The sequence below is a fragment of the Vicia villosa genome, unplaced genomic scaffold, assembly GCF_029867415.1.
Source record: "Vicia villosa cultivar HV-30 ecotype Madison, WI unplaced genomic scaffold, Vvil1.0 ctg.000673F_1_1, whole genome shotgun sequence".
NCBI classification, from domain to species: Eukaryota; Viridiplantae; Streptophyta; class Magnoliopsida; order Fabales; family Fabaceae; genus Vicia; species Vicia villosa.
Genome location: NW_026705299.1, coordinates 420,241 through 435,186, shown reverse-complemented (window position 1 = coordinate 435,186; position 14,946 = coordinate 420,241). Strand labels below are relative to the sequence as shown.

Sequence of the window (14,946 nt, the reverse complement as noted above, 5' to 3'; positions counted from 1 at the left end):
TTTTTCTTTTATAACATTTTATTTAAAATAAATGATGTGTCCAAATGCGCGTAACAGAATAGAACCCGTGCGTATGCACAAGTTTGTTACTAATTTTTTACTCAAGAAGCAAGTGTATAGGTAGACACATACAAGGTAAATGTCGACATGTGTACTGTTGTATTGAAGCTTGTAGCTTCTAGAACTATGCGTTGGCTCAAGCAACATTTTAGGTCGACACATATTGGAAAAAAAAACTATATGTCGACACATATGACTTTCAGGTGGACACGTGTGTTGTAGTTTTAAAGTCTGTAGCATTCTATAACTCTGTCGTCACATAACCTATTATAAATCAACACATGTATTAACTAGCTGATAGCTGATAGCTGGTGGCTTTTAGCTTGTAGCTGATAGCTTTTAGCTGGTAGCTGATAGCTGGTAGCTGATAGCTGATAAGCTAATGTGATGTTTGGTAAATTAGCTGTTTCATTAGCTGATAGATACAAAATGACATTAATGACATTTTAATTAATGAGGGTAATAATATATTTTAGTTAAAATAATAAGGGTATTAATGGAAGAAAAACTCACAAGCTAAAAGCTACAAGCTCAAAAGCTACTTCAATTAGCTTTTGAAAAAAAAGCTAAAAGCTAGTAAAAAAGCTACAAGCTAAAAGCTAAAATAGAGTTACCAAACAGAGCTTTTTTATTAATACGAGCTGAAAAGCTAAAAGCTAAAAGCTCTTTTTTTGGTCTTACCAAACAGACTCATCGACACGTGACTTACATGTGTTGACACATACGGTAGTTTTTCAAAAAAATTGCATTTTTTTTTTTAACATTTTCTGAGTTTTAATTGAATATTTATGTAAAATTATTTTATATTGAAAATATTTTCTCTATAAAATTTTAGGTTTAAATATATTATTCACACTTTATTTTTTTATTTAGTTCACTACAATTTTTTTAGCTTGGCATATCTTCTCCCTACATTTAATTTTAAAAAATAATTAATCACTTTTTGATTTAAAACGTGGCTTGTATTGATAGGGCTATGTGGAGTACTTTTTTTTTACAAGCATATAAAAAAAGTGATCTAAGTGCATCATTCATTCCCATTCCAAAATCCAATTTAAGATTGTTGGGTGTGGAGAGCGACAAGACAAGAATGTCGTTTTTAAGGTACATTGCTTCTGTTTCCTTTCCAAATTGTAGATCATACTCTCAGTGTCTGCGCCATTTGAATGGTGATGTTGATGTTGTTTCATTGTTTAATCGAATGCTTCATCAGAATCCCCCTCCTCCTCCCATTGAATTTGGCAAGATTTTAGGTTCTCTTGTCAAAGCCAAACATTACCCTACTGTTGTTTCCCTTTCTCAACAAATGGAATTCAGTAAAGTTACTCCTGATTTTGTAACTCACAATATCCTCATCGATTCTCTCTGTCAATTGTGTCATATTACTTTTGCCTTTTCTGTTTTAGCAAAGATTCTCAAGAGGGGTTATTGCCCAAATGTCATAACCTTCAATACACTCATCAAAGGTCTCTCTGTCTCAAAGGTCACCTCCATCAAGCATTGCAATTTCATGACAAATTGGTAGCACAAGGATATCAGCTGGACCATGTTAGTTATGGAACCTTGATCAATGGTTTATGCAAGGCAGGACAAACAAGGGCTGCTCTACAGTTGCTTAGACGAGTTGATGGCAAATTGGTCCAGTCCAATGTGGTAATGTACTCTACGATCATTGACAGCATGTGCAAAGATAAACTTGTTAGTGATGCATGTGATTTATATTTTGAAATGGTTGCTAAGAAAATTTATCCTGATGTTATCACTTACAGTGCTTTAATTAGTGGTTTTTGTATTGCTGGAAAATTGAAAGAAGCAGTTGATTTGTGTAATAAAATGACATTGGAAAACATCTACCCGGATGTGTTTACCTTTAATATATTGGTGGATGCTTTTTGTAAGGAAGGAAAGGTGAAAGAAGCACAAAATGTGTTAGCTAGGATGATTAAAAATGACATTACACTTAATGTTGTTACATACAATTCTTTAATGGATGGGTATTGTCTAGTAAATGAAGTGAACAAAGCCAATGATATATTCAAGACTATGGTCCAAAGGGGAGTGACTCCTGATGTTTACAGCTACAATATCATGATTAATGGATTCTGTAAGATTAAAGTGGCAGACAAAGCTATAAGTCTCCTCAAAGAAATGCATTGCAGAAAAATCGTTCCAAATACAGTAACTTATAGTTCCCTTATTGATGGCTTGTGCAAATTGGGGAGAATCTCTTATGCTGTAGAGCTTGTCGATGAGATGTGTGATAGAGGTCAACTACCTAATATAATTACGTACAGTTCTATATTGGATGCTTTGTGCAAAAACCATCAAGTTGATAAGGCAATTGCATTATTTAAAGAATTTAAAGACAAAGGTATTCAACCTAATGTGTACACATACACTATTCTTATCGATGGATTGTGTAAAGATGGAAGACTAAAGGATGCAGGAAAGGTTTTTGAAGAACTTTTGGTCAAAGGCTACAATCTTAATGTCTGTACATATACTGTTATGATCCAGGGGTTTTGTAAGAGTGGCTTGCTTGACGAAGCGTTGACATTGCTGTCAAAAATGAAAGACAATGGTTGCATTCCGAATGCTCAAACTTATGAAATCATTATTCTTTCCCTATTTGAAAATGATGAAAATGATAAAGCAGAGAAACTTCTTTGTGAAATGATTGCGAGAGGTCTAATGTAAGACTGAAACTAGGAAAGATATTTGCCTATTGTAGTACATTATTATTTTGAATTTATGTTTCAACACTGTTTCATTTCATCATTTTATTTATGAAGTTGCTTCACCCAATTGAAAAAAAAGGCTTTTTGTTATTTCATTTGGTTGAGTGTGTTTATGCTTCCCAACTAATAGAGTGGTGAGTTCCAACTTAATTGAAATTGGTAGGATATGAAAATTATTGTTGCCTTAGGAGTGTTGTTGGGTTGAATTTGTACTTGCTTTAGAAAATACTTAGTTTCAACAATAGGTTATATCTTGATGCTTTATATAGTAAAAAATTCATTTTTGATACAAAAGTCAAATACCTGTGATGGGATGATGGATATGAGCAAAGGTCAAGAGTACTCAAGAGACTGAAAGTGATCCAAGAATGAAAACCGTATACATTTGCGTACGCAATGCCTATAATAGTTATGAGAAAGAGTTAGTTAGAAAATGGGCACACTGTGAATTCAAATTTTAGTTGTAGTTTTGGGTCTCATTGTCTTTCACTTGGGAGTTGTTGCTATTATTTTTTAAATTTCATGGCTTTACTGTGTTTATAATACTTCCATTAGTATACTGTCACTTCAAAAAAAAATTCACAATTACACATTTACAACCTAATATGTTGTAGATTTAAAAAGAAATTCCTTTTGCTTTGAATGCTTGTCGAGTTACTTGACATCTAATTTTGTTGTTTGGATTTTAGTCTCGGACCCATATTTTCACAAATAAAATGAAATGCTTTTGGTTCAGTTTTAGCTGTTGCAGTTCATTCGTTTAATGAAGCATATATCCTTGAATACCTCCAAAGTAGTTTTTCTGGTTCTTCCAATTTGTCAGAAGTTTTACAAATGTGTTTGTGTACCACAATTTAGAATTGTGGTTTGTGGTTTAAATTAGAAGTGTAGTTTTAAATTCATTTTAACATGACATTGTATCTAGTGTGGATCCAGGCTAAGGTCAAGAGACTTAAACTGATCCATGAATGAAAATCCTATACATTTGCTTACGCAATGCCTATAATAGTTATGAAAAAGAGTTCGTTAGAAAATGAGCACATTGTGAATTCAAATTTTAGTTGTAGTTTTGGGTCTCATTGCCTTTCGCTTGGGACAACTTCACAGTTGTACTCTGGTGCCCTGCCCCTTCGTATATACCTGTGTTATACTGATATGAATGGTTATTTTAGCCCTTAAACATTCATGCACATATAATTGTCATGATAGCATGCACAAACTGCTACGGGTTTGCAATATAGTTTCAGAACAGAAGGACTTGGATGAAGACCAAGCATTTGGATAAAGACAATAACAATATGAAACTATCAAGGTTGGTATTGATGCACGTCAAATCCAGAAGCAAAAACTTCAGACACAGGTTTGTATTGTTATTTTTCTTCTTACTTATAATCCAATTGGATGCTGCTCTAAAATTTTGGTTTTCTTTTATGTAAAGTTTTTAAAATTACACTGTTATGGAAACATTTGAAGCAGAGATATGAGCTGTTAAAATCAGAATGCACTTGATCATGATATTGTCTTTTCCATTTAAATGAAGTGATTAGCTTTTTATAATATATATATTTTTTGTATAGGTACATCTGCTCTTCGGAATTTGACACAGAATATGTGATTGATGGTATCAAAGTGACTTTAATAGATGCTAATCGTTTTCGTGGAGCAACTTTGATTCATTTTGAGCTCTGAAAATGTCTTGCACGATGTACCCAGACTTGATCAAATAAAAGCAAACCACATGAGACTCTAGTTGTGGGAGTTGTATCTGTTAACACTCAAATCGAGGATGCTGAAATGGGTGTTGGAGGTGAGAATGATGGTTGCAAGTGTCAATCAAACTGCACTTACAACCCTTGCACCTGCAAATGAAATGAAGAGTGAAATCTTTAAGCTGAGATGGTCATTAATTACCCCATTAGTGGAAATTATGTGCAATTAAATTCCATTGTTTTATGATTACTATACGTGTAGTGAAAATTATGTGTTTTATGTGCACTTTTGTGAAAATTTTGTGTTTTATGATTACTATAAAGCCTATTGTTGGTATTCAAACCCCAGATGATACTATGTCTCTTGCGTCTGTAATAGGTATTTGCTCTATCTTTCTACTTATATTATTATATGTTAGATTTGTTATTAATCTGTAACTGTAACAGGTACTTGCTCTAGCTTTCTACTTAAATTAGTACATGTAAGAAGATTTGTTAACAAACACAATTTTAAAAGAGATTATACACTACACCTTGTTTCTTATTCATATACTCGGACGAAAATTTCAAAACACCCTCAAAATCCAGACCAAAAAAAACACGCCAAAAAAACTAAATAATTACGAATATTGGAATTAAGACACACCAGACACATTATAACAAATTCAGCCTTAGAACCACGACCAAAATCCGGACTCTTTCGTATTAGTACTCGTGCCCTGTCTTTCCCTTCCAATTGAAACAAAACTAGCACAACCAGAGTTTGAGAAATTAACATGTCACCCCTAAATTAAACAGGTCACTTTCCATATTTTTTTAATCCAGTTTTACCTTTGTTGAGATATGTTGAGATACAATAAATTTTCAGAAGAAATTTCCGATATACTCTTTCAAATTTCCGGTACAAGTAAGGATAGGAATAAGTCAGACCGACTAACAGGGACCTACGGCCTAGCCTACATAGGCCCAGGCCAGACCAAACTTTTTTTTTTTCAAATAGAAAAGGCCTAGGCTTTATTAAAAGCCTATTTAGCTAAAAAGGCTAGGCCACACAAGCCATACAAAAAGCCTTTTAAGCATAGTAGGCTGGTCTATTTAAATTTATATGAATAATTTAGTTATTATTATTACAATGTTGCATTCATACTTTGAATTAAAATACGAAAATCAAACTTAGTTATTTTGATGAATGAATGAAAATTAACTGCAAAAACTTTATGAACAATGTCATAAGCTGTTTTCTTAAGTTCTCTCAAATAAATAGTATCAAAAAATTTATATTAATAGGTAAACTTGAATAAGTCAACGTAAATAAACATTTAGTCTTGTTGATCTTTTAATTTGTTAGTCTATTTAAACATTAATTAAATTTCTTATTAAAAATGTTAAAATAAAATAGGCTTTTATGTAGGCTCTTAGGCCAAAGAGGCCTTCGAAAAGACCAGACTTAGGTCTAAAAATAAGTCTTTGATAGGCCACAGGCCAGACTCAAGCTTGGCAAAGTCTAACTCGGTCCAGCCTATTTCCACCCATAGGTACAACATACCGGACTTTTCAGTTATAAAGAAATTTCTGGTACATTATACCGGTAATTTTAGTTATAATGAAATTTCCGCTATACCGTAAATTTCAAAATTTCGGAGAGTACCACAAATTTCATTATAACTAAAATTTTCGGTATGTTTCAATTTTTTGTTTTTTCAACGGTTGAGATTTTGTCGACACTTTTGGATGATCCTGGTTGCACTGACATATTTGTGTGGTCTAGAATGCACCACCATTTGTATAAATAGGGGTGTTAAGGTTATTGGATAACATATCTCAACAAAATACCTCTTTTTCAGTATTTGATTAGAGTATTTGTGTATTTTAATGGCCACAGGCCTGCTGTTCAAACCAAGATTCTAGATGACGCCAAATCATTTGCCACCTTGAAAGAAATGTTGAACAGTTTGCTGCCTGATTCCGATAACAAAAGGGTGACAAAGATTGAGTTTCAGGAGGACTGTATTGATACAAATGGAAGGGTGAAATACAACTTAATCGAGTTGAAGAATGATGAAGATGTGAAGGCTATGTGAAAATCATTTCGCCATAGGATAATTAAAGGTCCGATCGAATTGGATGTGCAGATCCAAAGATCCGCGAAAGACATAATGAAGTGTCTGAAACGTCCAAAGTCATCCGTTAGTGCATAGGTTTTCATGTTTCAGAGTTCTATTTATGTTTGTTATTTGTCATCTGATGTTTTTTAACTATGTTTGTTATTGATGTCATTTTCTTTATCTCTTCGAAATATGTACTAGCAAAAAAGATTATGCAATAAAAAAGATGTTCGTACAAAATATACAAATAATACAATCATAAAAAAGTAAATCTACATAGGTCCTCAACGGGCAACATCGGCCAACCTAGCTAAAATACTAAGAACCTCACCATTAGGATTCACTAAACCCATGAGGCTATCTAAGTCGACGACAATGAACTGCAGGCGGCTGTCCTGGTCACCCGCTGGAGGTGGAGGTGGTGGTGATGGATCGGAAGAAACTCTGGAACGTGAAGGCCCTAGAACATCAAATGTTGCGGCAGATGATATGACCCTAGGGTGACACACTAAGGAACCACTCCAAGCATCCATCTTAACACTGCCCAGGCTGCTGAACCGCAATAGCTGTATCCATGATCTCAAGGGGGAGCTGATGATGTGACTCTAAAACCACCGATTAATGCCATTAACTAGAGCCTCTGGGACCAGACGTGGGATGCCCTGTATATAACCATACTGGCATAGACACCTCTCAGGCAAGTGTCTAGCCATATGGCTCTCCCATCTGACATACCCTGAATATAAGGAAGATACTTCAAAAGAACGGTGATCGTGGTGACCTGTATAAGGTGTCCAAATGACATCATCTAACGTCAGAGCATCCAGCCTCCACCTGTACTCCATAAACCCTCCTAGAATGGCCTGTTTGGCCTTCCACCTCTTTGCACATGGGTCAGCAGCTGGATGTCGCTGGATCTTCCGCTCACATATGTGAGGGAAGTGCTCGTAGATCTAACACTGCATAAATATAAATCATCAAGCTCATGTAAATTATAATAAAACACAAAAAAAACATGTAAAAAGTTATACCTATAACAAGCTCGGGTAACCAACAAGATGTCTTGTGTCAGGATGAGATGCAACATCAAGCGTCGTGTACAGCATCGTCAATGCCGCCACTCCCCAAGCCCAACATGAGGTGTCAACGTCGCTGAATAGAGAAAGATAGCAGACATCAATATATACTTCAAACCTGTCCGCAAAGAGAGAACATGCCACTAGATGTAGCATGTACGCCTTAGCGGCATCCTGATACATCCATGCATCGGCAAGCTCCTGATAAATCCTCCTCAACCAAGACATCCTAAGGTGAAAGCCTCGAGTCTCACCAAACTCAGTAAGGACAACCACCTCATCAATCTCAAAAGCATCCATCACCATATGCACCATCGTCACCTGGTCCCTATGAACTGGTGTGAAAAATGTACTGGCAATCGGAAGGTGAAACAGAAAATCAACATCATCCAAAGTCACCGTCATCTTTCCAAATAGAAGATGGAAGAATGATGTCTCTGGGTGCCACCTCTAAACAAAAGCTGATAACAAAGAAGCGTTCACCATCGTCAGGGAACATCCAGCAAAGTCCATCAGATGGAAGTCCCAAACTATTCTTGTCACCTGCTCATGCATCAGTCTCTCGAGGAAGTTATTCAACTTCAACCCGTGAGAAGCGAGATTTATTTTTTATTTAGGTCATTACAATTTTTTTGGCTTGGCATATCTTCTACCCACAATTAATTAAAAAAAAAATTAATCACTTTTTGATTTAACACGTGGCTTGCATTGATAGGGCAATGTGGTACATTTAACTTCCGCAAACTAAAAGTCTAGATATTCAAAGCATATAAAAAAAGTGACCTAAGTGCATCATTCATTCCCATTCCAAAATCCAATTTAAGATTGTTGGGTGTGGAGAGCGACAAGACAAGAATGTCGTTTTTAAGGTACCTTGCTTCCGTTTCCTTTCCAAATTGTAGATCATACTCTCAGTGTCTGCGCCATTTGAATGATGATGTTGATGTTGTTTCCTTGTTTAATCGAATGCTTCATCAGAATCCCTCTCCTCCTCTCGTTGAATTTGGCAAGATTTTAGATTCTCTTGTCAAAGCCAAACATTACCATACTGTTGTTTCCCTATCTCAACAAATGGAATTCAGTAAAGTTACTCCTGATTTTGTTACTAACAACATTCTCATGAATTCTCTCTGTCAATTGGGTTATATTACTTTTGCTTTTTCTGTTTTCGCAAAGATTCTCAAGAAGGGTTATCAACCAAATGTCATAACCTTCAATACACTCATCAAGGGTCTCTGTCTCAAAGGTCACCTCCATCAAGCATTGCAATTTCATGACAAATTGGTAGCACACGGATATCAGTTGAACCAAGTTAGTTATGGAACCTTGATCAATGGTTTATGCAAGGCAGGACAAACAAGGTCTGCTCTACAGTTGCTTAGACAAGTTGATGGCAAGTTGGTCCAGCCTGATGTGGTAATGTACTCTACGATCATTGACAGCATGTGCAAAGATAAACTTGTTAGTGATGCATGTGATTTACATTCTGAAATGGTTGCAAAGAAAATTTCTCCTAATGTTTTCACTTACGGTGCTTTAATTAGTGGGTTTTGTATTGTTGGTAAATTGAAAGAAGCAATTCATTTGTGTAATAAAATGACATTGGAAAACATCTACCCGAATGTGTTTACCTTTAGTATATTGGTGGATGCTTTTTGTAAAGAAGGAAAGGTGAAAGAAGCACAAAATGTGTTAGCTAGGATGATTAAAAATGACATTAAACTTAATGTTGTTACCTACAATTCTTTAATGAATGGGTATTGTCTAGTAAATGAAGTGAGCAAGGCCAATGATATATTCAAGACGATGTTCAAAAGGGGAGTGACTCCTGATGGTTGGAGCTACAATATCATGATAGATGGATTTTGTAAGATTAAAATGGTGGATGAAGCTATTAATCTCTTCAAAGAAATGCATTGCAAAAAAATCATTCCTAATACTATAACTTATAGTTCCCTTATTGATGGCTTGTGCAAATTGGGGAGAATCTCATATGCTTTGGAGCTTGTAGATGAGATGTGTAATATAGGTCAACTACCTGATATAATTACGTACAGTTCTATATTAGATGCTTTGTGCAAAAACAATCAAGTTGATAAGGCAATTGCAGTATTTAAAGAATTTAAAGGCAAAGGTATTCAACCAACTGTGTGCACATACAATATTCTTATCGATGGATTGTGTAAAAGTGGTAGACTAAAGGACGCACAAAAGGTTTTTGAAGAACTTTTGGTCAAAGGATACAATCTTGATGTCTACACATATACTGTTATGATCCAGGGGTTTTGCGACAAGGGCTTGTTTGATGAAGCGATGACCTTGCTGTCAAAAATGAAAGACAATGGTTGCCTTCCAAACGCTATAACTTATGAAATAATTATCCGTTCCCTTTTTGATAAAGATGAAAATGATAAGGCAAATAAACTTCTCTGTGAAATGACTGCAAGAGGTCTATTGTAAGGCTGAAACTAGGTAAGCTATTTGCCTATTGTTGTACATTATTATTTTGAACTTATGCTTCAACGCTGTTTCATCATTTTATTTATGAAGTTAAGTTGCTTTACCCAATTGAAAAAAAAGGCTTTTTGTTATTTCGTTTTGTTGAGTGTGCTTATGCTTCCCAACTAATAGAGTGGTGAGTTCCAACTTGAGTGAAATTGATAGGATATGAAAATTAATGTTATCTTAGGAGTGTTGTTGGGTTGAATTTGTACTTACTTTAGAAAATACTTAGTTTCAACATTTACAAATTCATTTTTGATACAAAAGTCAAAGACCTGTGATGGGATGATGGATATGAGCAAAGGTCAAGAGACTGAAAGTGATCCAAGAATGAAAACCGTATACATTTGCGTACGCAATGCCTATAATAGTTATGAGAAAGAGTTAGTTAGAAAATGAGCACATTGTGAATTCAAATTTTAATTGTAGTTTTAGTTCTCATTGCCTTTCGCTTGAGAGTTGTTGCTAACTTGCTATTGTTTTTTTAAATTTCATGGCTTTACTGTGTTTTTAATACTTACATATCAGTATACTGTCACTTCAAAAAAAAATCACAATTACACATTTACAACCTAATATGTTGTAGATTTTAAAAAAAATTCCTTTTGCTTTGAATGCTGGTCGAGTTACTTGACATCTAATTTTGTTATTTGGATTTTAGTCTCGGACTCATATTTTCACCAATAAAATGATATGCTTCTGGTTCTGTCAATTTGTCAGAAGTTTTACAAATGTGTTTGTGTACCACAATTTAGAATTGTAGTTTGTGGTTTAAATTAGAAGTGTAGTTTTAAATTCATTTTAACATGACATTGTATCTAGTGTGGATCAAAGGTCAAGAAACTTAAACTGATCCATGAATGAAAACCGTATACATTTGCTTACACAATGCCTATAATAGTTATGAAAAAGAGTTCGTTAGAGAATGAGTACATTGTGAATTCAAATTTTAGTTGTAGTTTTGGGTCTCACTGCCTTTCGCTTGGGACAAACTTCACAGTTGTACTCTGGTGCCCTGCTCCTCCGTATATACCTATGTTATACTGATATGAATGGTTATTTTAATTAGCCCTTAAACATTCATGCACATGCACATATAGTTGTCATGATTGCATGCACAAACTGCGATAGGTTTGCAATATAGTTTCAGAACAGAAGGACTAGGAAGAAGACTAAGCATTTGGATAAAGACAATAACAATATGAAACTATCAAGGCTGGTAATAATGCACGTCAAATCCAGAAGCAAAAACTTCAGACACAGGTCTGTATTGTAAATTTTTCTTCTTATGATCTAATTGGATGCTGCTCTAAAATTTTGGTTTTACTTTATGTAAAGTTTTTAAATTATGCAGTTATGGTTGAGGAGTGCTCAGTGTACTTTCTTAGTCATTTCCATGCCAATCATTAGGATGGTCTTGGCAAGAAATGATAACATGTCCCTATATATTGTTCTCCTCTTACCGGATGGCTAGTTGAAATGTGCCTCTATGTAGATCCTTCGTAAGAACTCGAAAACTCTTCTATCTCTATGCCTGCTATTTAGTTTACTCACATGCATGAACGGAAAAATCAGAGTGCACTTGATCATGATGTTGTCTTTTCCATTTAAATGAAGTGATTGGCTTTTTATAATATATATTTTCTTGTATAGATACATCTGCTCTTCGAAATTTGACACAGAATATGTGATTGATGGTATCAAAGTGACTTCAGTAGATGCTAATCATTTTCGTGGAGCAGCTTTGATTCACTCTGAGCTCTGAAATGGACAGTGTTACCGTATCAATACCAAATGCATGTATTTTGGTGGAGTGAAAGCTGGTGCAAGAACCTCAAATGATGGTCTACATGCATCTCAAACTACAAAGGCACAAAGCAATTTCTTAAACCTCTTTGATACCGGATATAACCGGCTATTTGAAGAGTACATGGATTTAGTATTATAAAATACAACAGCAAACATAGTCCTTGTTCATGGAGATGATTACATATCATGTTCTTCTATGCAAGATCCCAGGAGTACTAATTATGTGTTTTATGTGCACTTTTATGTTAGGTCTAAATTCTTTCATCATTACCCTTACGCCGCTAGTTTTGTTTCGTCTAACCACGTTGCATTCTGGCAATTTGCGAACACACTGGCAATAATCTTCCACACATGGATAATTTTAGGTGAGGCGACCATTCAAACAATTTTTCGTTTAGTTTCTTTAACATGCAACAACAATGATGATTGCCATGTGATAAGGTCGAGGGCTTGAGTTCCTGTAGCAGCTGGGCTGTTTAAATCGATTTGAAATCCTAACAAATGCAACAAAAGGTACTGCTAACTACGACTATTAGGACACAGGAATTTAAGTTATAGATTTAGGAAGTTGTATACAATACACATTATGACAAACTATACTATAAAATTCTTGACAATTGATATAATTTGATTTTGGATTGACATATTTAGTAGAAAGTGAGATTATCACTCCGTTTCTTGCAATTGTGTAATACGAAAGTAAACTTCTTTCATATTTGTGTATGTATTTTATGATTGTCACGGATACAATCTTGTTTGTACTTTTTCAATTCATATATCTAACATATAATTGCCTCTTAGCTTTTGATTTGGCTTATATTCAGGTTGGTTGGATTCATGGCAGTGTGAATGAAGTATTTGTAGTAGTTTCACGATAAATGGAACATTGGTTAGTACATAAAGGAATTAGAATCGTTATCAAATTTTCTAGAAGGTTGTTGAATGATGTTTTCCTGCTTTTAAATAAATAATTAAGAATATAACTGTTAATATTCCCATTATCATGAGAAAAGAAGTAACTTGATATGGCTTGGCTGATGGGTATAATGAATTTACAGTCGGAAAAGTTCTCGGCAGTATCTGTTTTGCTGCATAATTCTAATTGTGAACTGAAATGGTCTTCAAATTGTTTAGTCACTTAGAACGAAGGTTAGAGTTTAGAACATGAATACTTTGTAGGGAACATGGTTCTATTTTCTACAGAATTGCTTGTTTTGCAGTTTTGGATGAGAGTTTATCTTCAATTTTTAGTTTAAATTGTTTATAAAACTTGGATATAAAGTTCTGTTAGGCTTTAGGATGAATTAATAAGGTTCTAAAATCAGTCTACAACTATGAGAATGGTTATTAGGTGAGGAAAGATTGAACATCAAGTGAAGTGAAACAAAACTAAGGTTATTCGCCCTAGTTTAAATTAGAAGTGTAGTTTAAGTTTATTTTATCGTGGTATTTTATATCTCATTGCTTTGGGCTGGAAATTCCAACATATAAATGACTCCAATTGAGATATATTTTTTGTACTCGAATGGTGAGGTTTGACAATTTGATGTTAAATTTATTCTTGATGGATCATGTGTTATTTGCAATGATTGCATCTTGCTCAAATGAAGTCCATGTCCCAATAAATGTGGTGTTAAATCACGAACTTAGTGTTTTATGGCATATTTCCGTACAATCTGATATACTTTTGTTAGAAGCAGAGAAGATCAGAATTACCGGTTTTGATGATTCAACTTCAGCTTATGCTAGATGAGGAGGAATTGATTTGAAATTGTTGGATTAGAAGTGTTGTTGGTTTGAATCTGTAGTAATTGCGTTACACTTGCTGTAGTCAAAGCTTATTATCGACAAAGCTTATGTCTAGATGCTATATATAGCTAAAAATTCATTTCGATACAAAAGTCGAATACTTTTGATATGTGATGAGATGATAGACTGAAAATGATCCAAGAAAGAAAACTGTATACATTTGCCTAAACATTGCCTATACTTGGGAGTTATTGCTCTTATTTTTTTGATTTCATTACTGTACTCTACTTATTATACTTCATTGGTATGTTGTCACTTTAAATTTGTTTCTAGTTTCTACCTCCGGCGAACCTTAATCTACTGTGTTTTTCAGGCATTTTCGGTGACTCTTGTCTTACAATTTCTTTACATTGGTATATAGTTGTCTCTTAAAATTTGTTTCTAGTTAACAATGAATACCTTGTCTCTTACAATTTATAAATTTTGCATTTTTAACATCCATTCGATAAAATTTGAATTTTAAGAGACAAATGGATGTTAAAAGTAGGGTGGAATTTGGATCCATTGAGCTAAAATTCATTTACCACATAAAAAAATAAGTTAACGGATGGATTAAATCCATCCAATAATAATCCAAGAAATTATTTTTATTTATACTTTAAATTATTTTTAAAAACGAAAAAATCGAGAATTTTTTGGAAAAAAACGAACAAAGATTTTCGAAAAAACGAAAAAATCGAGATTTTTCTGAAAAACAAAAAAAAACGAGTTTCTTCAAAAAAAATAAAATATCAAGTTTTCCTCGAAAAAACGAAAAATAAAGCTTTTTTGGAAAAACAAATAATCGAGATTTTCCGAAAAATTGAGTTTTTTTGAAAAATTTAAAAAATCAAGTTTTTTCGGAAAAACAAAAAAAATGAGTTTTTTTTCAGGAAAACGAAAAAACGAGGTTTTTCGAAAAAACAAAAGAACGAAGAATTTCGAAAAAACAAAAAATCGAGTTATTTTCGGAATACCGAAAAAATTAAGTTTTTTTTGGAAAAACGGAAAGTCGAATTTTTTTCGGAAAAACAAAAAAAATCGAGTTTTTTTTGGAAAAACGAAAAAAAATCGTGCTTTTTCGGAAAAATGAAAAAAAATCAAGTTATTTCAGAAAAACCAAAATGTCGAGTTTTTTTTTCAGAAAAACAGAAAATCG

General features: G+C 33.9%; 1 pseudogene; it reads left to right on the top strand.

Annotated features, from left to right (window-relative positions):
* The first annotated feature begins 1,114 nt into the window (after nt 1-1,114).
* Nucleotides 1,115-14,376, top strand: LOC131630362 (pentatricopeptide repeat-containing protein At1g12300, mitochondrial-like; annotated as a pseudogene).
* Nucleotides 14,377-14,946: the final 570 nt, after the last annotated feature.